Source organism: Dendropsophus ebraccatus, chromosome 12, assembly GCF_027789765.1.
Source record: "Dendropsophus ebraccatus isolate aDenEbr1 chromosome 12, aDenEbr1.pat, whole genome shotgun sequence".
In the NCBI taxonomy this organism is placed as follows: domain Eukaryota; kingdom Metazoa; phylum Chordata; class Amphibia; order Anura; family Hylidae; genus Dendropsophus; species Dendropsophus ebraccatus.
The window spans coordinates 78,500,206-78,521,054 of NC_091465.1; the positions used below are offsets into that span (position 1 = coordinate 78,500,206).

The 20,849-nt window shown below is 46.4% G+C and overlaps 2 protein-coding genes across 6 annotated transcripts in view; one reads left to right on the forward strand and one right to left on the reverse strand.

Moving 5' to 3' along the window:
* The window catches only part of LOC138770014 (interferon-inducible GTPase 5-like), a 35,419-nt gene that overhangs the window by 11,040 nt on the left and 3,530 nt on the right, over positions 1-20,849 (reverse strand). For 3 of the 4 annotated variants that reach the window (XM_069948850.1, XM_069948854.1, XM_069948851.1), the window contains exon 1: positions 1,466-1,595. The exons of the other annotated variant lie outside the window; for it this stretch is intronic. The gene's annotated coding sequence lies outside the window, so the exon portion shown is untranslated. Of the gene's footprint in view, positions 1-1,465; positions 1,596-20,849 lie in introns of those variants that run through there. 4 annotated transcript variants of the gene reach the window in all.
* LOC138770013 (heat shock cognate 71 kDa protein-like) overlaps positions 6,456-20,849 on the forward strand; it is a 32,130-nt gene continuing 17,736 nt past the window's right edge. The window contains exon 1 of one of the 2 annotated variants that reach the window (XM_069948848.1): positions 6,456-6,574. The gene's annotated coding sequence lies outside the window, so the exon portion shown is untranslated. Of the gene's footprint in view, positions 6,580-20,849 lie in introns of both variants that reach the window. The other variant, XM_069948849.1, reaches the window with a different exon arrangement.

Sequence of the window (20,849 nt, forward strand, 5' to 3'; positions counted from 1 at the left end):
CAGGCTACAACAGCAGTCTGCCCTCTCCTCTCTTGTACTTTCACCCATAGTCATTCAGTAATCAGCCTAGTCGTACATGTCTCTGCCACCCCACCTTCCTTACTTTCCTTCTTCATTTAGTTTACTGACACCTTTGACCTTTGACTTTGATCCCAATGACCATAAAGATTTTAAAGGACATAGAAATGTTTCTTAAAGGAGAACTCCTATTTTTTCAAAAGCCCAGGGAGGGGGTGGTTGAAAAAAAATAACAACCACCTACTGTACCTCGCAGTCTAAAGTGCTGACTCCCACATACCGCCGCTCCGGTGTCCGGACACTTCCTGGTCTTAGACAGGACTTGGGGCGTGGCAGGCCTGCTCAGCTATTCAGTGGCAGAGGTGGGACACCATACAACCAATCAATGGCTGAGCAGGCTTGCCATGCTAGGTCCCAAGTCCCGTTATACCGGCGGCAGCACTGGAGCCTGGGAAGTAAGTGAATATTATTTTTTTTACCCAGTCCCTCCCCAGTGTTTTGAAAAAATGGGTCTTGGCTGGAGTTCTCCTTTAACTCAGGCTATATTCACACCATTGCCATTGTTTCTGCTTTTTTTAAATTTGTCAATGAAGATAAAGGTGATGCCAGGTCCTTTACATGGTGGACACCAACAGCACCCCCCATGGACTGAATGGACCTCCGCTCCCCTTGGCTGACAGACAGGAGACAAGAGCTTAGAAATATCTACTGAATGTCAAATTTTTATCAGTAAAAAAATTACCAACTTTTACAAAATCACAGTATCCTAACCAGAGTGCCCCCTTCAGAGTACTCCCATCACCACCATAGTGCCCCTACAGTCATAATACTCCCATCACCACCATAGTGCCCCCTACAGTCATAATACTCCCATCAGCACCATAGTGCCCCCTACAGTCATAATACTCCCATCACCACCATAGTGCCCCCTACAGTCATAATACTCCCATCACCACCATAGTGCCCCCTACAGTCATAATTCTGCCATCACCACCATAGTTCCCCCTACAGTCATAATACTCCCATCACCACCATAGTGCCCCCTACAGTCATAATACTCCCATCACCACCATAGTGCCCCCTACAGTCATAATACTCCCATCACCACCATAGTGCCCCCTACAGTCATAATTCTGCCATCACCACCATAGTTCCCCCTACAGTCATAATACTCCCATCACCACCATAGTGCCCCCTACAGTCATAATACTGCCATTACCACCATAGTGCCCCCTACAGAGTCATAATACGGAGTATAATACTGAGGTAGAGGAAATCTTCCTGTTCCCGCCACCTCCCCTATTGGTTATGAGGGTGTAAGAACCATTGTACAGTTCATTGTATAAATAAATATAGAGAAGGGTTTATTACACCAGGTGAGTATAGCAGCTAGGCCCCGTATTCACATAGAGAAAACACGGCTCAGTGACAGAGCAGATATACCCACCTCACCGTGTGCCTCACTGCTCTCTCCGGATTGTTCTGCGCTGCCTCCGGATTGTGTCTATACCTTTATCTGTACTGAAGATCAACTTTATACTCTGATTCCCAGAAACTGAAAGTAAAACTGCACAAGTTTCTTTCCCCTTCCTGTTTTGCTCAAGGACATTGAAACCTGTAACTTTTGCGCCATCTGCTGACGGGTTACATGTAATGCAAGGGAATCCTATGGAGATGAGCAAAGGTTCCCTTTAATTTCTTAACCCCTTAAACATCACTGAAGAAAAAAATCCTGTGAACACTTTTCTGCTCATGGTAAAACTTAGCTTTTATACAGATATGACCGAAAAAATCAGACACCCTCAAAAACTAAGGATGTTAAAGGGTAACCCAGGGGAAGAAAACATGGATACAATAGGTCATAGGCCGTATCCCTGTTTTCCAGATGGGAATTGGGGCTCTCACCACTTTCTCCACAGACTGGGAAGACAGTGGGATTCAAATGACGATGGTTTGGGTACTTAACCCCTTCAAGACCAAGCCCATTGATACACGGATTTCTGGGCCAAATTAGTACTATGTTCCTCCTCGCCTTCTAAGAGCCATAGTGTTTCTATTTTTCCACCTACAGGACTGATTGGGGGGTGATTTTTTGCGCCATGATCCTGGTGGTTTTTTTTCTTTCCATTTACACTGTTCACCGTGGGGGAACAATATTGTCAAAGTTTAATAGATCGGAAAATTCCGCACGCTACAATATATAATGGGGGAGATTTATCAGACGTGGTGTAAAGTGAAACTGGCCCAGTTGCCCCTAGCAACCAATCAGATTCCACCTTTCATTCCTCACAGACTCTTTGGAAAATGAAAGGTGGAATCTGATTGGTTGCTAGGGGCAACTGAGCCAGTTTCACTTTACACCATGTTTGATAAATGTCCTCCAATATGTTTATTTTTTTTTTTTATATTTTTATTTTTATAATGGGCAAGAAGGTATATAAAATTTTTATTGGGGGGGGGGGGGGTTTTATACGTTTTTTTTTTTTAAATAATTTTAAAAACTTTTTTTAATGACCCTTTAAAAAAAAACAAAAAAAACACCTATATTTCACTGTAAAACATGCAATCCTTAGATTGCATTTACTGATCTATGATATGCCATAACATAGCATAGATCAATGTTATCAGCGATCTATGTATAGAGCCTGCCTGCAGGTTGTATCCATAGATGGCCGATCCAACACGACAGAGGTAAGTGGATTACCCCCGCCTGTCGGTAACAAGCGATCGGGACCCCCTCAGCATGGCTGCAGGGGTCCTGATCACTCAGTGACAGGAGCTTGTCCTGTCACTGAGTACCTTAAACGCTGCGATCGCCATAGAATGCGGCATGTAAGGGGTTAATGGCAGGCAGCTGCGGGATCGCAGCTGCCTCTCATTATCCTTGGCTCCCGGAACACTGATGTATACATAATACATCATCTCTACTCTTTGGAGTCACAAGTAGAAGAGAACCCTTTATACATTCTGATACACAGTGTTCTGCTTTGTGCTGGTGCTGCAGGGGCGGAGCATGACACAGGACGACTCCCCTTGGTGTCTGGAAGGCCCCCAGTTCCTGAACTAAGCATAACGCTATGTATAAGCTTTGACAGTAGTGTTGGTTTAAGAACATCCATGCCCGGGGTCACCGTTGATTGACGTTCCTCAGGACTAACATATGGGTGTAAATATGAGAGAGGTCCGTGCTGCCATGGCAACAGCGTCTGTAAATAGAGTTGCTAGAGCAATATTACTACTCCACCTACTCTTGGCCACTAGTTTCTAATTCTATTGGGCTGAAATATAATGTCCTGTCCCCATGTCCTGTTCTCACCCCGGTATCAGATTTGTCTGTTTCCTTCTCTATACCGGCTAAGGCGTCATCACAAAGACGGAGCAGAGCCAACCCCTGACTGCAGGGTTTATATAAAGATCTATAGACTAATTCTCCCCGCACCCTCAGCACGCCCGCTGCGGCAGGGTCACCACCGCCACCTGTGCATCTGAACTCTGACATTCAACACCTCCAAAAAAAAAAGCAGCAGCTCTCCGCTGGGGTCACCTCCTTAAAAATAACCCTCACCTAATCCAGCACTTCACTGCAGCTCGTCCCGTCATGGCCGGCAAGACTTGTGATATTTATCCGATTTGCCAGCATTTCAACCACTCCCAGGCCGGCCGAAGATCTAAATTTTTGGCTTCATAGACAGTACTGAAGCAAAGGAGTTGGGTTGTACATGGTCTCAGCAGTGAGACCTGATGCAATCAGAAACCTTTGACATGTCTGATGACATGTTAAAAGTTACTACAAATGACAGTAACACTTAAGGCCCCACATTGTGCCCTCATCTGTAGTTAGGTCTCTATCGTGCCACTGTCTGTAGTTAGGCTCCTATAATACCCCCATCTGTAGACAGGTTCTTGTTGTGCTTCCACCTGTAGAAGTTACTACAAATGACAGTAACACTTTAGGCCCCATAATGTACCTTCATCTGTAGTTAGGTCCCCATCGAGCCACCGTCTATAGTTAGGCACCCCATTATGCCTCATCTGTAGTTAGAACCCTCATTATTGCCCCAACCATAGTTAGGCTTTATCAACGTGCCCCATCTGTATTTAGCCCCTCTGCTTTCTCACTCAATAGTTGGGCCTCCATCCATATTTAAGCCTTTCATTCTGCCTCTATATTTAATTAGGCCCCAATAGTGCCACTATCTGTATTTAGGCCCTTTATTGTACCTCTATATGTAGCCAGGTCCCCATCATACGCCTATTTGTAGTTAGGTCCCCATTGTGCCACTATCTACAGTGAGGTCTCTATAATGCCCCCATCTGTAGACAGGTTCCTGTTGTGCTTCCACCCTACTCAATAGTTAGGCCTCTGTCCATACTTAGGCCTTCCATTCTGCCTCTATATTTATTAAGGCCCTCCTATTGTATTTAGGCCCATGCAACATACACCCTACATTGAGCCTGGAGCCACACAGTGCTGTTCTGCAAATTTCAATATTTTATGTATTTAGGCCCATGTGTAGCCAGGTCCTTATCATACGCCTAGATGTAGTTAGGCACCCTCTGCTGTTATTTTATATTTAGGCATCCTATGGCTAGGCAATTCCTAATTTAATGTAAAAAAAACCAAAAAAAAAAAACAACTCACCTCCCCAAATTCTTATGTTATCCTGTAATCCACCCTCAAAAATTTGTGGCCACCGCCACAGTCAGTGAGCTGGTGCAGCTGCGGGTTTTCTGTCGCTATTCCAAAGTGTGCACGTACCCTTAATGTGAGCATTGTTCTTTTTAGTTATCTAGTGACCAGTGATCAGGTCATTTCCTGCACGTGGAGTCTCGCTGACTTCCAGCAGGTGCAGCACCGCTGATTTATCTGCTATGGCACTGCTACAATGGCAGCTTACAGCAGCATGCATACTCCTTACTCCACCACTAGTGCCAGAGCCCACCGGAGGATCCTTTCAGCCACTTAAAGGGGAACTCCAATGATTTTTTTTCTTTCAGATCAACTGATGTCAGAAAGGTATATAAATTCGTAATTTACTTCTATTTGAAAATCTCAACTCTTCCCATACTTATCAGCTGCTGTATGTCCTGCAGGAAGCGGTGTATTCTTTCCGCTGCTATCTCTGTCTGTGACAGGAACTGTCCAGAGTAGTAGTAAATCCCCACAGAGAACCTCTCGTGCTCTGGATAGTTCCTGACATGGACAGAGGTGGCAGCAGAGAGCACTGTCAGACTGGAAAGAAAACAACATTTCCTGCAGGGCATACAGCAGCTGATAAGTACTGGGAGACTGGAGATTTTTTTAATAGAAGTAAATTAAAAATCTATATAACATTCTGACACCAGTTGATTTGAAAGAAAAAAAATGCTGGAGTTTCCCTTTAATATAGATGTAGCAGAGCCGAATTTGTTCTCTATCACAACTCATGTTAGGATTACATACAATATCTCAAAGCCGGGAAGCAGCTGAAACCTTGGATACAGAATATATACACGTTACCAGCTGACTAAAAATAGTCAGGCTGTAATATATATAGCTACGTGTGTATCATATATACAGATGTAGCTGAGCTGACTTTTAGAGGGGTTGTCCAGCGAAAATCTTTTTCTTTCAAATCAACTGGTGTATTATAGATTTGTAATTTACTTCTATTAGAAAATCTCAAGTCTTCCCATACTTATCAGCTGCTGTATGTCATGCATGAAACGTTGTCTTATTTTCAGTCTGACACAGCGCTCTCTGCTGCCACCTCTGGCCGAGACAGGAACTGTCCAGAGCAGGAGAGGTTTTCAGTGGGGATTCATAGAAAACCGAGACAGAGTTCCTGTCTCGGCCACAGATGTCAGCAGAAAGCAGTGTCAGACTGAAAATAAAACATTTCCTGCAGGACATACAGCAGCTGATAAATGTGGAAAGACTTGAGATTTTTTAATAGAAGTAAATTACAAATCTGTATAACTTTCTGACATCAGTTGATTTGAAAGAGAAAGATTTTCGCTCATGCTAATGCTAATGCTTATTCAGGAAAGACGAGAATCTGTCCATTATAGCTCCACTCCTGGTTTTGGCTACAAATACTACATGTGAACACAGCCCTATAGTTCAGGTCCTGCAGCAGGTTTGCTTGCAGTCCTACCTAGAGCCATATTTCTGTACATGACACACTCAGCTCTGCTACATCCATACGACCGTCTTGGGATCTCGACCTTCTCCTGTATTCTGCATGCTGCAGACTATCACAAACTTTCACGCCGCGCAGCCGGTTATGTAATCCACGGATGTGTTGGGCCAGGATGGGCGTGGTGACTTTTCGACAAATCGATGCCAAAATCCAGAAAATTCTCTTCTCGTCTGCTGGGCTCACCCTCCCTCTATCTGTACTGTGTCTGCGTGACTGCCAGGCATTGAGGGGGGGCAGCAAGGGGAGGGTGGAGAGGAATACAGGGACATCTAGAAGCTTCTGAATCCCGTCACAGCTGTGCAGAGCTGGGCGGCAGTCTATATAGAGGGAGTCCGCAGGCAGACAGCAAGCAATATCTGAGGGGACTGGCACAGGTGAGGTGCGGGACTTGCAGATGGACAGACAGACAGACAGATGGCCAGGGTCTATGGGTACAGCAGAGCTAGGATGGGTTCTGTGCTTTTACATAGGACTGCAAGTAAACCTAACAGATTGCACACAGAGCAAGGTGACAAATCCAGCTCTGCTACACCTGCATTTATGGGAGGTCTGACTTATAACGTTTGCATTGTGTAAACATTATAAAGCTGCATGTGGGTTGGCCGAGCAGCTGCGGTGTTAACCCTTAGGTTACTACCTCGCCTGCTCTGGGGGGAAAGACCTGACTGGGCATAGTGCCTGCTGTATGAGCAGGTGGCATGGGTCACACGTGGGTGGCATGAACTTTTATAAAGTTCGACTTACACTTGATCTCATTTATTGTGCTATTGTTCTCTGTTGTCAGCTCACATTATAACCTGCAAACTGTAGGGTTACTGGTCCTTTAACTGTTGTCGGATATAAACCAAGGGTAGATTTATATGTTTTCAGTCACGGGTGCCATGTTCTATGTATTTGCACATGCGTGTGTATGTGTGCATGTATGTATGTGTGTGTGTGGTGGTTGGGGGCAGCGTTAACATGATAGTATGCATTCAGTGTATTACATGATCCCACATTGACATGTAGCAGTGGTATGGTTGTCTGTTTGGGACTATATAATCTGTGCTGGGGCAGACTAAGGGTCCTATTACACGGAGCGATTTTTAACTGTTAACGACTAATGATAAACGATCGCAAACGAGATTGTTTATCGTTAACCTAAAAATCGTTCTCCATATTACACAGAACGATGATTGTTAGTTACAATCGTTACCACGATCGTTTATTCAATCTGATCCCAGCAAAACAATAGACAATGTGCAATTACACTGAACGATTAGTGAAAAAAATGCAGAACTTGAGCGAACGAATGTGGAATTACAGCGAACGATTAGCGATAATTTTAGGTTCAGATCTAAACCAACGATCAACGACATACGAACGATTTTTCGATCGTTGCCTGCAATTACACAGAACAATTATCGTTTAAATTCGAACGATATAAAGATTTTTCGCACGATAACCATCCCGTGTAATAGGGCCCTAAGAGCTATACACAGACCAGTAAAGGTCACCTTAAATGACCTAAGGGCTGAATAAGTGTGTATGCAGTGGGCTCCCCCTAGTGGCAGCTGCAGACAACATGAATTCTGTTATCTAACCTAATGATGGGAAAGGCCCCCTAATGCTCCATGCCCCCCTAAACGATCGCCTAAACAATCGCATTTGAGCGATAATCGTACCGTGTAAACACAGCAAACGATCAAACGACGAGCGAGAAATCATTCATTTTGAACTTTCAACATGTTCTTAAATTGTCGTTTGCTGAAAATTCGCAGATCGCTTTGTGTAAACAGTCTTTCACCAATTTACCCAATGTAAAAGGTGGGCTAAAGCGATCTTAAAAACGATTCTTCTTACGAATTTTCAAACGATTTATTTGTCTAAAAGCTGATCGTTATAAAAACCAAATCGTTGCTTCAAAATCGTTAAACGATCCATTGGGCGAATTATCGCTTCGTGTAAACGTAGCATTACACATGCTTATATAGGCAAATATGGCCAAAGTGAGTTAGTCATGAGATCTTCTAATATCACTTTACATAGGACTCCAGGTTACAAGTTCAGCTTTGCTATATCAGGCCATGTTCCCACGTAGTTCCGTGAGTGCACTACCGGCCGTATGATCTTCACTGCCACTTAATTCGGCGCATCAGTGTGCTCCTGCATCCGAATTTCCCGCTGCTGACAATGGAGCATGTGACCGGAGCCGCGCGCTCCATTGTTTGCACAGGTTTCTGTGTCCGCTATTCAATGAATAGCAGCCGCAGAAAACTGACATGTCAGTTTTTTTGCGGCGCCGCTAGAGATCCCGGCCGGAGTGAATACTATGTGTATACACTCTGGCCGGGATTCCCTCAGGTGCAGCACTACGTAAGTTCCATAGTAATCACGGCCATGATTATTACGAAACTTACATAGTGAGAACTATGTAAAATTATATAAATATATATTTTATATATTATGTATAGCAGATGTAGCAGAGCTAAAATGATTGCTTGACAGTATAGTACATTTACCTGTAATCCTATGTAATACTATACACCTAATGTTGTTCTAAATTACTATATTTATTTAATTATTCTCTTACAGTGTCATTACGGCTGCTTTTAGTTTATAGATGTGTTTATATAGTTATTATAGTTGGGTGGAGTATACTAGAGAATGAGCGTGTCACTCCAGTACATGTGCTAGTGGCTTCATGACATATGAATCAATATTGTCCTTTGTGGTAGCAATGCCCAGCAGACTGGGACGTCCTGTACTTTTGTGACACATAGTGAGAGCCATCATGTCCTCCGAGCGGAGAATCCTTGTTTATGATCTTTCCACAATGACACTTTCCTCGGGTTTATTGTGAAGACTGATAAGGGGAAAACAGAATCTTAGAATAAATAATGATATGGACATCTGTACTGCCCCTATATCCAAGAATATAACTACTATAATACTGCTCCTATATACAGGAATATAACTACTATAATACTGTCCCCTATATACAGGAATATAACTACTATAATACTGCTCCTATATACAGGAATATAACTACTATAATACTGCTCCCTATATACAGGAATATAACTACTATAATACTGCTCCTATATACAAGAATATAACTACTATAATACTGCTCCTATATACAGGAATATAACTACTATAATACTGCCTCCTATATACAAGAATATAACTACTATAATACTGCTCCTATATACAAGAATATAACTACTATAATACTGCTCCTATATACAGGAATATAACTACTATAATACTACTCCTATGTACAAGAATACAACTACTATAATACTACCTCCTATATACAGGAATATAACTACTATAATACTACCTCCTATATACAGGAATATAACTACTATAAGGCTTTGTTCACTCATTGTAAAACAGCAGCCATTGTTTTGCTAATGATGTTGTGCATGTTCATGTGAGCCTTATTATGCCTGTCCTTATCATATTTCGTATTACTGTTTGGACAATTGTTTTATTGGATTATATACTATTGGAAGGATTGGCGGTATTCCACCTCTAGATGTCACTGTGTTGCATTATGTGGGAGAAAAGTTCCAATTACCTTCCACTAGGTGTCACTGTTCTCCACGCTCCTAAGCTTTGTACATTTCCCATAGAAGCCTTGTAATTGTGGCGGGGAACCTCCATGATGTTGCTGTCTATGTCTATACCCAGCCAATGCAGCCGATCATAGAACAGTCCAACCATCTACCATGTTGGATGGCAGCTAAGACTCCAGCAACATCCTCACCTTTATTCAAGCTCCATATCTACATTGCCTCAAATGTTATTGCCCCCAAACAGCCATAGTGCCTCATTTAGCCCCCATATATTACAGGACCCCCCCTTTGTGCATCCATAGTGTAATAAAGCCTCCTTGTTCCCACACTTAGAAGTTCGGTCACCCTTTCTTTGCCCGTATTGTAATTAGATCCCCCTTACTGTGATTAGGTTCATCTGTGTGTCCCCTTATTGTAGTTAGGCCCTCATTTGTGCCACCATACTGAAATTAGGTCAAGTAAAAAAATGTAAAAATTTTTTAAAAAAAGGATTCACCGCTACTCATACTCCAACCCTAATTTTAGAGTTGTTCACCAATTTTTTTGATTGGTCTTCCGGTACTTATCAGCTGCTGTATGTCCTGCAGGAAGTGCTGTATTATCTCCAGTCTGGCGCAGTGCTTTCTGTTCTGTCCATGTCAGGAACTGTCCCGAGCAGGAGAGATTTTCTACTATTCTGAATTGCAAATTCCTGCTCTTCAGACTGTAAAGAATACACCACTTCCTGCAGGACATACAGCAGCTCATAAGTACTATAGATTTTCTAATAGAAGTAAATTACAAATCTATGGCACTTTCTGGCACCAGATGATTTGAAGGAAAACATTTGTTGGTGAATTTCCCCTTTAAATGTGTTGCCATACCTTTAATCCAACTTCCAATAATCCTTAAAATCTAATCATAATATTAATAATCTAATATTAGTTCCATATGTGTCCTACATTGTGTTCGGTCCCCATTGGTCCTGATCTGGCCTTAGCCATGGGGAACAGTTCGGTCCTCCCGTCACCGCTCATGTTTACTGGTTACAATGTATCTGACAATGCAATGACTTTATCAAAGCCGCATATGAATAGTGCACAAAGCCCATTGGCTGCTGAGTCATGGAAAGCTCTTTATAGTTGTAAGCCTGTAATGAATAGTGAATTTCTGATGTTCAGAGTTTCGACCCCATGATAAGCTACCCCCTCTATATGAACTCAATAGTGAGTGCAGCTCTGGAGTATAATACAGGATATAACTCAGGATCAGTACAGGATAAGTAATGTATGTAAGTACACAGTGACCCCACCAGCAGAATGGTGAGCGCAGCTCTGGGGTATAATACAGGATGTGACTCAGGATAAGTAATGTATGTACACAGTGACCCCACCAGCAGAATAGTGAGCGCAGCTCTGGGGTATAATACAGGATGTGACTCAGGATAAGTAATGTATGTACACAGTGACCCCACCAGCAGAATAGTGAGTGCAGCTCTGGAGTAGACTGGAGGATAGGCGGGTGTGGTCACTCTCAGTGTGTGTAGGTGTGTCTGTCTGTGCTCCTGAGCTCCAGAGAGAGCAGCTGATTTTCCACCTGCCTTTCCCAGGAGTGTGGCAGGCTCCTGGGGGAGGCTTTCAGCATGGATCCCCGGGAATCCAAGGCCTCCATCTCCCGAACCAGGCCGGCGGGGGGTGGAGAGGAAAAGCTACCGGCCAGCGCTCCAGCCTGTGGACTGAGGAGATCTGGAAGGGTCCGCAGCAATGTGGCCCCTGGCCCCCAGGCAACGGCTTCCAGTGATGGAGGAAAGAAAGCTGCAGCTAAGAAAACTCCAGCAGTGTCCAGGAGTCAGCCGGTGGAGATGTGGGGTGAGCGAGGCCCCAAGGAGTCTGCCAGCACGTACTGCTCCCGCATCACCGCTAAGTTTGCGGAGTATGAACAGCTTGGGAAGGAACTGAAGGCAGCAAGAGAAGATCTGCGCTTTCTCAGGTACCAGGCGAATACGGCTCCCAAGAGGAAGAAGCCCGAGTTCTCTCCCAGGATCAAGTCCCTGAGTGCTCAGGTAAAGGGGATAGAGGAGAGGAGGGCGGCCATCCTGGAAGGGAGCGACCTGTTCAGGGAGAAATTGCACAATGAGGATCGCTTTGCCACTATGAAATCTCCTAGCAGCAGAGCGGATGATGGGGGTGATGCTGCAGGAGATGGGGAGAGTAGTAGTGGTGAGGAGGAAGAAATGGAGGCTGAGGAGGCTGTAAAAGCTGAGGACTTGGTGGAGTGTAAGGAGGAGGACTGTGTGGTGAATGAAGACCCCTCTGATGTCACCCAAAGTACCCCCCAAAGCATGCAAGAGAGCTACAGCATTATGGCAGCGCAGGTGGCCCTGCCAGACACTGATGAGGATGATGATGATGGTCTGTCAGATGGAGGACTACTACAGGCCATAGTCAGGCAGGAGTCCCCCCTGAGGATGGAGGCCTTCACATTTGGAGAAGAGCTCGGAGATGAAGTTCCTGTAAAAAGAAAAGCAGCCAAAAAGCAAGAAAGTGTGAGTCTTGTATTCACTCCATTCCAGCAGTCCGGGGCGGCTGAGAAGTCAGTCCGGGCGGCTGGTGACTCCTCTACACTGCCAGTCCCCATTTCTGATGTGGAATGGGGCCAGCAAGGAGGAGAGATAGATGGCAAGATGGCGGAGAAAGCCGCTCCTGCTTGTGTCAGTAGTGGGGGCGGCCATAGTAAAGGTAAAGAAGGGCCGGACAGGAAGGTTCAGGGCCACTCGGGAGTCCCGGGTGCTGCAGGACGCTCCTCTGTGGGGGGTGCCCGGGCATCAGAGACTGGTGCAGAAGGTTCCGGAATGTCACATCCACCTGGAGTGACGGCGTTTCCGGTTGCCGTGTCTCCTGCTGTTGGCTCTGCGGGGTCGCAGCGGGGTGGCGTGTCTTCCAGAAATGCAGTAGACAACTCTCCCAGGGCAAGAACATTGGAGCCTATAACAGGTTCCAGCGGGAGAGTTAATGGTGATGCGGGGCCATGTGCGTCACCTGTCATGGCATCCGCAGCTAAAGAGACTGTTGGGACTGAGACACGAAAAATCGATAAAACTGTGATAAAACCTGCCACACTGATCCACAAGGCCAGCCTAGCTACTGAGTGCATGGAGGTGACGGATGGGGGGAGTAGTAGTGGTATGAATGTTGTGCAGACTGGGGGAAGGAGTGGTGTTATTGATGGGAGTGGTAGTGGTGTGCATGATGGGGATGTGAGTGGTTTGAATGCTAGGGGTGGTGAAGTTAACCCTTCAGGTGCCACTGGAGAAGTGGCAATTCTCAGGGCAGATATTGCTGGGCTATATTCTGGTAATGCGGTTACTAGTCAGTCTGGGCCGGGTCCGGCTGCCCCTCCAGCTGCCGTTAGGAGTTACGCTAATGTTGCGGCAGCCGGAGGTCCAGGGAGATCTTCACTTCCACCCCCTGGGGAGGGTCACTTGCAACGACGCCTTCTGGAGGCACTTAGGAAAGGAGATAGAACGCTCCAGGTAGAGGGGAGGGAGGTCGACTTGTCCTTCTACATAGAAAGACATGGACTTGGAGCCTTCCGAGAGAACAATGGGGAAGTGGTCTGGTCGCTTCCAACACCCGGGCAGGAGGTGGGCCGTAGGAACGTGGCCCGTCTGGTATGGAGAGGCAGTGATGCGTGCCCACAGAGAGGAAAGGTGGTGGAGCTTCTCTTCCAGATGAGGTTCAAGGCCAGTGACATCTTTGCCTTGATCCACCCCTACGGCTCCTCTGAGTTCGACATCAGCTTTGTAAGACCAGAGGGGCTTGAACTTTTCTGGTCTAATTATGAGCTGGTGAAGGACGAGCCCGGATGGCGAGATTTCGTTGTTAAAGCGATATCTCGCCAGAGCATGGTAAAGAAAGTGACCGTCTTGACACGTAACGAATCACTTTCTTGTTATGACATCATGACTTGGTTGGGCAGGTACGGGGAAGTGACGGACGTTCCCCGGAAGAACTTAGATCAGCATGGCATCTGGTCTGGGGCCTGGACGTTCTCAGTCCGTCTAAAACGTTCAGGCAATACTGTTGCGCACATACCATCAGCCGCTTTCCTTGGTCGCGACAGAATCCAGGTCTTTTACCAGGGGCAACCGAAGCTGTGCCACAGGTGCGGTGATCCCACCCACTTTAGCGCAAACTGCTCTAAGCTGATGTGCGCACTGTGCGGTGCGGAGGGTCATCTTGCTGCATCCTGTGGCCGGATTAGGTGCCACCTGTGTGGTGACCTTGGTCACCCGTTTAGTAGGTGTCCCCGTTCTTTCTCTTATGCTGCAGCCACCCGAGCTGGGGAGAGCCCTGAGGTTGCCTCAGCGGGGGAGGGGACCAGCAGAGGAGAGGGAGCACCAGAGCCAAGGAAGAGAACTGACAAGGAAAAGCGTAAGAGCCCCACTCAGCTTAGGCGAGAGAAAATGCGCAGAGGGAGCAAGGACCTTGGAAGTTCCAAGATGGTCGGGGTAGTCCAGGGTCCTGCTCCTGGCGTTGGCTCAGATGGTCAGGCTGAGGCTTTGGGGGGCGCTGAACTAGATGAAGAGATGGGGAGACTGCGCAAAGAGGAAAGCGAGGCTATAGCCATCTCCTCAGGTTCTTCCCAGTATGAAAGTCTGGATGAGGATGGAGGGAGATGGCAAGAGGAAAAACCTAAGCGCAGCAGAAGGAAGAATGTTAAGAAGATGCCTAAAAAATCTAAGGCGACTTCTTCGTCTTCCCAAAAAATTATTAAAGGCCAGATGTCAAAGGAAGCTCCGACTGACTCCCCTCTGATTGGTCTATCTAACAGATATCAGTCCCTCAGTGAAGGAACCTCTCCATTTATAGAGGGGGAGGTTGAGGGACTGGTGTCTAGGGCAGAGGAACCTCCAGGAGGTGCCGAGCCTGCTCCCCCAGAGGTACTTTCCTCAGGGGGTCAGGTGGCCTCAGGTGGTGGAAGTGAAGATCAAGAGATGGATATGTCCACCTCTCTAAAACGGTCTAAGGAACCATCTAAGGGGTCTTCCTCTGATGTTGAAGGGGGTGGAAAGAAAAAGGGAAAGAAAACAAGTAAGTAGGGGTTTAAGGCCGTCCAACTCAATCACCCATGATGGCGGCACTCACCCCATTGACGCTGGCATCCATTAACTGTGCCAGCATTAAGTCGGATACGGCTAGATTTGCAGCCTTTGATTTTCTCGGTCGTATTAACGCCGACATTTTGTTTTTGCAGGAGACCAGGTTGACAGATCTAGCCTCTCTAATAAAAGCCAAGAGAGAGTGGAGGCATGGGCCTTCACACTGGTCTCTTGCGGCTGAGCCGTATAGTGGGGTGGCGGTCCTTTTTACCGCTCCTGTAGAATGCAGACGGGTTATCGAGTTGGAAATGGGGAGGTGCCTGATCTTGGATGTCCTCATGAAGGGGCAAGAGCTCAGGCTCATTAACATCTATGCCCCACAGACTAAGTGGGACCGTAAAAGCCTTTTTATGAGGATTAAGCCCTTTCTTTTTACGAGTCGGCAGGTGGTCTTTGGTGGAGACTTCAACACTATCACGAGGTCTCAGGACAGGAGAGGCGCCAAAGACAAGCTGGCTTATGATAGCATGGCCCTGATTAGTATAGTTAGGGAAGCTCGCCTAGAGGATGCCCACATCCGGACACCCTCGGGCCACGCGGGTTTCACCTATCATCGAGGTAGCTGCAGGTCTAGATTGGACAGGTTTTATTTAAAGGAGGAAGCCGTCTCTTCCGCAGTGTCCGTGGTTGAGGTGGAGTTCTCCGACCACTGTCTAATTTTGTTTTCCCTGAATGTTTCAGAGACCCCCCGGATGGGTAGAGGCTACTGGAGGCTGAATTCGTCCCTCCTGGAAGAAGCAGAGGTAAGACAGTCCTTTGAGGATTTTCTTCAGAGTCAGGTACCTCTACTGGGCCTATGTAGTAGTAAGTCAGAGTGGTGGGAGATATTCAAGAAGCGGGTTGCGAGGTTCTTCCGCCAGCTCTCGAGCCTCAGATCCCTGAATAGGTATCGTGTGTATCAGGGCCTGAGGAGGAAACTCGAGCATCTCGTCTCGACTGGAGGTAGTAGAGAGGAGATCTCCAGAGTGAAAGCCTTGCTCATGAGGTGTCAGTATGATAGGCACGCATCTTTAGTTTTTGAGAGGGATTTCGGGAGGTACCGCTCGCCCGACCCCTACAGAAACTGTAAGATGTCAGTGAGTAGTAAGATTGTGACTGGACTGGTTGATAGTACGGGATCTCTGAACCGGTCCAGATCAGGGATCCTGGAGGTCGTCAGATCCTTTTACTCACACCTCTTGGGGAGGAAGGATCTAGATCGAGATGTGATGTCGGGTTTCCTGGCTGAAACCGTTCCTGAGCCAGGGGTAGACCCCTCTCTTGATGTTTTGGCAGAAGAGATCAGGGAAGAGGAAGTTAGACTGGCGATTGAAGGGCTTGCCCTCAAGAAGTCGCCAGGTCCAGATGGCTTAACATCTGAGTGGTATAAGACCTTCAGGGACCTCTTGGTTCCCCTCTTGACCGAGGTCTTCAATGAGTGTCTTTCCTCGGACGCTCTGCCAAGGTCAATGAGGAGGTCAGCCCTGATTCTTCTGTCAAAGGGTAAAGATTCGAGCCGCATTGAGAATTGGAGGCCCATAGCTCTTCTCAATGTGGACAGGAAGATTCTGGCCAAGATACTGTTTAATCGGCTGGTGAAGTTTGCACCCCGGCTCCTTTCGGAGACTCAGCACTGCTCTGTTCCAGGCCGAAGCACCTTAAGTGCTGTCCTTAGTGTCAGGGAGGCAGTGGAGCGGAGTAGTGCGGGTCTTTGGAAGGGGTACTTGCTGTCCTTGGATCAGGCCAAGGCATTTGATCGGGTGAACCACGAGTACCTCTGGTCTGTCCTTCTGAGATATGGCCTACCAGATACTTTTGTCAATTGGCTTAAGATCTTGTATGCAGGGGCAGAGAGTTTCCCGCTGGTGAACGGTTGGTCTGGCCGCTCTTTTGAGGTTGGGTCTGGTGTTCGCCAGGGCTGTCCTTTGAGCCCACTGTTGTATGTGTTCGCGATCGACCCTTTCCTTAGGAGGGTTGGTTGTGGACCATTGGCAGGGGTCGGGATGAGCCTGGAGGAGCCAGAAGCCACCCTGAGAGTGGTAGCATACGCTGATGATGTCACTATCTTTGTGTCCTCGAGAGAGGAGGTCGATGTGGTGATGTCGGAGGTGGATCGCTACTCAGAGGCATCTGGGTCCAGCATCAACCCGGATAAGTGTGAAAGTCTCTGGCTGGGAGGGGGAGATCCCGAGTTTGATCTCCCGGACACCCTTCCAGAGCCCCAAGACTCGGCAAAAATCCTAGGCATTACATTCGGCCAGGGTGATTACCCCACTAAAAACTGGGATGGTAGGCTCCAGGATGCCACTCGGAAGGTGGACCAGTGGAAGGGTTGGTCCTTAACCTTAAGGGAAAGGGTACACCTGATCAAATCGTACCTGCTCCCTTTGTTCATCTACCTGGGCAGTGTGTGTATCTTGCCAGAGGCTTCCTATACTAGGATCTACAGCCTGTTCTTCCAGCTGTTATGGGGGAATAGGCTGAACCTGGTCAAGAGAGAGGTTACGTACCGTACGAGGAGACTTGGGGGTTTGTCTATGGTGAACCCTGTGGTGTTCTTAGTGAACACCTTCTTAAAAGCTAACATCGCAAACCTCTGGAAAGAGAGGGCTCCTCCGTGGGTACTCTCCTGCAGGGAATGGTTTCGGCCTTTCTTCCAGGAATGGGAGACAGGAGGGCGAGTGAAGGACCTTCGTACACCCCATGGATATCTTCCGGCTTACGCTACCCCGACTCTGAAGATGGTACGTCGGTGGGGTCTGGGAATGTGGGAGATCAGGACTCAGTCGAGGAAATTCCTTGACCAAAGGGTTCTGTTGACCCATTTCCAGAAGCCCCTGGCGCTCAGGGACTGCCCAGGTCAGGATCTAGAGGTTGGGCTTAGTCTTTTAAACTCGAAACGGATCCCTCAGAAGTTTTGGGATTTGGCCTGGCGCTGTTTCCAGGGGAAGCTATATGTGAGGGACAACTTGAAGTGCAGGAGCTCCGATGATCGGGGGTGTCCCCGTGAGGAGTGTGGTAATACGCTAGAGAGTATGGATCATTTCCTGCTTCAATGTCCCTTCAATATAGGGGTTTACACCAGGGTGGGCGCCTCCATAGGTTGGAGTCAGTTAGTCAGTCTCACCTATCCGGAGTGGGCTTATGGGGCATTCAGGAACCTGGGTGGCCGAGATCGCTGCACGTTATTTCTAGTCAGCTTAGTGGTTAGGTACCACACGTGGAACGCACGGTGTCTAGTATCTACACAGCGTAGAGTCCTCTCCGAGGTGGAGGTCTGTAGGAACATCACTGGTGACCTTGGGAAGATCAGGTCTTTGGAGTATGGCAGGCTGGGTACCAGTAGGGCTTCTCTCCTGTGGAGAGGTTTTTCTTTCGCTGTGCCCTAGGTACTGAGCCCACTGGGTGAGGTGCCATAATTATGGTTAGGGAGAGAGCAGGTAGGGACAGCAGTAGGGAAAGCGCGTAGGGTTAGTTTAAACTTAGGGTTAGAGATAGGGGGAGAGTAGGGTAAGATAGTAAGGGATAGTTTATAAATTTCTGGTACCCGGTCTGCCATCCTCCGATCCTGGTGGAGGGCTGGTGCATGCCACTTTAGATTTTTGTTTTGTTTTTCTGGTCAGCAGTAGGTATAAAGGGCTTACAGGCTACCGAACTTGGGCCTTATTATAATTGTGTATAATATTGTTCTGTTATGTTATTATGGTGTGCTATGTTTATGTTAATATATGTCTGTGATAAGTGTTGGCAGGGTTATGGCTGAATAAGCCATGTGAGCTTTATGGACATAATAGTCATTGTATATATTGTATATATGAGGGGATACAGAATAGGTTGGGAGGGGGGATATGGGGGGCGGGGTCAGTGGGAAGGTGTGGGCTGAATGGAGCTGACACCAAAAATGGACTAAACTTTGACTCCATGAACTGAGCTCACACTGGGGTCTAGGGGTAGGTGGTGGGGCACGTGGGTAATAGATAGAATTGTTGTGTGTTTTGTTTCTCTGTTACTGGTGGTTTGTTTCGCTGTTACTGGTGTTTAGGTACCTTTTTAGTTTTTCAGGGCAGCCGGGCCCGAGTGTTGTACTGGAATAACCAGTTAGTTAGTTAGTATTTTATTTTTATACTGATATGTTATATGTTATATCTTTTGGTTACGCCTGGATGGCTTTCATTTTTCAGTTCATGTATAGTTATTGTTTGTAGTATCAGGTGGTCGTGTGTTGGTCTAGAGGTGGTTGTATGTGTGTGTTTATGTTTTGTTTATTTACTATAACCCAGGTTTGGGAGTTTTTTTTTTTAGCCAGGGCGGCTTCTCTTTAGTTATGATTACAGCCGAGGATGGCTTTGTAGTTTAAGTTTTATGGCTTATTTTGCCTGGATTGAAAACATTTTTATTTATTTATTTTATTTATTTATTTATTTATTTATTTATTTTTGTTAAGTAGGAATGCTGGGCTGGCTTGGTGGCAAAAGGTTAAAGATTTCATTTTGCTTTATACTATTATAATGGTTTATCATTATTATTTGTTATTTATGTAATTTACTGTTATGTTTAAGTTATGGCCAGATATGCCTTGTTTGTTAATTTTTCTATTTTTCTAATAAAAGAATTACAGGATGTAACTCAGGATCAGTAATGTATGTATGTACACAGTGACCCCACCAGCAGAATAGTGAGTGCAGCTCTGGGGTATAATACAGGATGTTACTCAGGATCAGTAATGTATGTACACAGTGACCCCACCAGCAGAATAGTGAGTGCAGCTCTGGAGTATACAGGATATAACTCAGGATCAGTAATGTATGTACACAGTGACCCCACCAGCAGAATAGTGAGTGCAGCTCTGGAGTATAATACAGGATATAGCTCAGGATCAGTACAGGATCAGTAATGTAATGTATATACACAGGGACTTCACCAGCAGAATAGTGAGTGCAGCTCTGGGGTATAATACAGGATGTAACTCAGGATCAGTACAGGATAATGCATGGTAATATAATTTTGTACAGGGTGATTCAGCTTCTAATGCACATTTATTCTCCATATAAACTATAGAACAGTGGACAAAGCTGGACATAAGAGACACATGTTGTCTGAGATCCTTGGAGATACGGAGAGACAAGTGTCCGGGCCCATTACCTGTAATTGCAGGAGATGTTCTGCAGCACAAAACATTTATTAACTATTGTTTCCCATCATCATCAGAACATGAAGCTTTCGGATGTCTGTATTTGCCGCGGATAGCTATAGGAGAGGCAAGAGCTCTATTCCCTGACGGGGTCCCAATGCCCCTCTGCCAGTATTATAGATGGGGGCCCCATCACAGAGTCTGCATTAGGGCCCAGGAGTTTAGCCTCTGTGTGTGAGCGTTGTGACTGATTGTGAAGGGATCCTGCTCGGCGTACTCTCCGCATATAGTCAGTGTTATGCTTGGAGGCTTGGCCTTATGTCTATATGTTTGGCTTGTGGGTGCGGAGAGCATGGTTGGCATCTGTAATGTGCCAGGATATGTTGCCCTAGTTTGTGTAATGGTGAATAAACTCATCACAGCTACATGACAATGTACAGTACAAGAGACATTATTGACTTTTGCCTATAAAGTCATGTAAGCTTCTCATAAAGCGAATGATGGGACCTTTTATTATGGGAATTTTCTCAGAAGTAAAAAAAAAAGATTTGGAGAAGGAGGAAGATAACAGATTAAGGGCTCGTTCACACTACGGAATCGACATGTTAATTCTTTAAGTGGAGCGGCGCGCATGGCCTCCCATTGAAAGAGATAAGAAGGCGGGATTCGGCGCGGAGTCCGCGGCTGAGGGTTCCAAGCGGAATCTCTGTGCCGATTCCGTAGTGTAAACGGGCCCTTAGAGGGTAGACCATGACTTGATGTGGGAAAGAAGCAATTTGATGGTGGGTGACCATGGGCACCCTAAGTAGGAAGGTAAGTTTTTCCATCTTGATCTC